Here is a 2,262-nt window from a genome sequence, read left to right as displayed (position 1 = left end):
ACACGGAGTCGGGGGGGGGGAGGAAGAGAAAGAGATCGAGAGATAGTGCCTCCTTAGAGAACCAACTAGATATCTTAATAAACAGATTAGGGCCAGCAAGATGGCTTAATGGGTAAATGTGATTTCCACTAAACCCAATGCCCAAGTTCAATACCCAGAACTCCCATGGTAAGAAAAGAATCAACTCCTGCAAGATACCTTCTGGCCTTTACCATTACACCTTTGTTGGTACCTGCATACGCACACATCTCATATACATAAATAAATTAATGCAATAAAAAGAACAAAATTGAGTACAATTTTCATGGAGGAAAGTTTATATATTTGTCATATATTATATAAACACACACAAATTAACTTTGAAATTTTTATAAATGTATCTATGTATTTTGATCATATTGATCTTATCTCCTTCCCCTGACTACTTGCAGATCCAAATTATACCTCATTAGATTACTATCATAAGAAGCAATTCTGCAAAGGCAGTAACTCTCAACTTCATGTTCTTTTTTTTTTTCTTTAATCTATTGAGTCTCCTTTCTGCTCACCATGAACTCATGAATATATGGTCTTTTACTGGAGTGTGGTTAGCTTACCAGGCGATAAATGTTTAAGGAAAACTTGTTTTTCTATCCCTAGAAACTATCAACTCTCAAATGTTCCTCAGCAACAGGTGAATCTCATGAGCCCCTCCCCACTTCACACTTGACTATTGACTGGAGGATCATGTGCAGATCTCAGGCAGAGTACAAACATAGATGCTGTGAGTCGATGAATATGGTAGTCTTTCTGTGATTGGATGACATTGTTCATCTTCAGTTCTGCCCAGCTTCTGGCTTTTACAATTTTTACAATGCTGCTTCTATGCTATCTCCTCATTCGTGGAAGGAGGGGTAATAGAGATATCCTATTTATGACTAAGCAGTCCACACTCATACTCCACGCTTGGACCAGTGTGAGATTCCTTGACAACCATGATGCCGGCACTACACAAAGAAGCTTCTCTGATGAAATCTGAGAGTTGTACTAACATTTTTATAGAGATATGAATTTAGATGGCAGTTTTATATTATACATATTCAGCAAAATAATAGTAGTAGGTTCACCTATGGGCCCATAAGCTCTTCAACCAAAGGTTTATCACTATATTTATAGTACCATGGATACATTTTATTCTGTAGAATAGGTCTTAATTCCAATTTTTAATTAGATGGTACCACCAAACATTTGTGCCCACTATTTCACCCATAGGCATATATTGCCACCTAGGTTGTTATAGTAGCTGATCGAGCTCATGTTTGGGTAAGATTGCTGATGATGTTTGTCCATCATCATCATCAATACTACCTATTGACACACAAAACTAGCGAGTTCTAATACAGTCAAGGCTGTTACACAGTGAAATCCTGACATGGAAAACCAACCAACCAACCAACCAACCAACCAACCAACCAACCAATCAACAAATAGAAACTATTACAGGTAAATAGCTGCTAAATTAATTTCTTATTAAAATGCATTAGTATACACAATTTTTATGAGAAAATAAAATATATTTCTTTTACTTTTCAAACATGCATTTGTTTGAAACATGCATGTCAAAGGAAAGATTCTCAAGACTACACTTTCAGGGATCATTTCTACAATTTATTACTAAAGAAGTTTCTCTGATGGTGTGGAGCACTTCCTCAGTGTGTGGTTCTAGAGAATTCATCATATTAATTCATTCCAACACAGAATTCCAATTCTTAATCAGTGTGATATTTAAAATAATAGAACTTAGAAATTAACTTTTTTTTTAAAGTAAATTTTATTAAATTATAAAAGTTTCCATTTCCGCCCCTCTTCCCAACACCCTCCCACTCCCCCCACTCCCTCTCCTCCTCCCTCTTCGTCCCTTAGGGCAGTCAGGGTTTCCTGCCCTGTGGGAAGTTCAAGTTCCTCCCCCCTCCCTCCAGGTCCAGGAAGGTGAGTATCCCAACAGACTGGATCCCCAAAATCCAGTATATGCAGAGGAAACAAGTTCCAGTGTCATAGTCAATGGCTTTTCAGAAAGACTTCGGGCCAGCCACATTCAGAGAATCCGGCCAAATTCCGAGAATCTGGTTAGATCACGTCCTCGTTCAGTCCCAGTCCAACTGGCCTTGGTAAACTCTCATTAGATCCGTCCCCTTGTATCAGTGGGTGATAGCATCCCTTGCAGTCCTGATTTCCTTTTTCATGTTCTTCCTCCTTCTGCTCCTCATTTGGACCTTGAGGGGC

The 2,262-nt window shown here is 38.6% G+C and overlaps 1 pseudogene; it reads left to right on the top strand.

Moving 5' to 3' along the window:
• The first annotated feature begins 1,615 nt into the window (after positions 1 to 1,615).
• Positions 1,616 to 1,700, top strand: LOC148121865 (small nucleolar RNA U3; annotated as a pseudogene).
• The last annotated feature ends 562 nt before the right edge of the window (positions 1,701 to 2,262 follow it).

The sequence above is a fragment of the Myodes glareolus genome, chromosome 6 (assembly GCF_982192425.1).
Source record: "Myodes glareolus chromosome 6, mMyoGla1.1, whole genome shotgun sequence".
Lineage (NCBI taxonomy): Eukaryota > Metazoa > Chordata > Mammalia > Rodentia > Cricetidae > Myodes > Myodes glareolus.
This window is presented reverse-complemented; position numbering and strand designations above follow the sequence as displayed.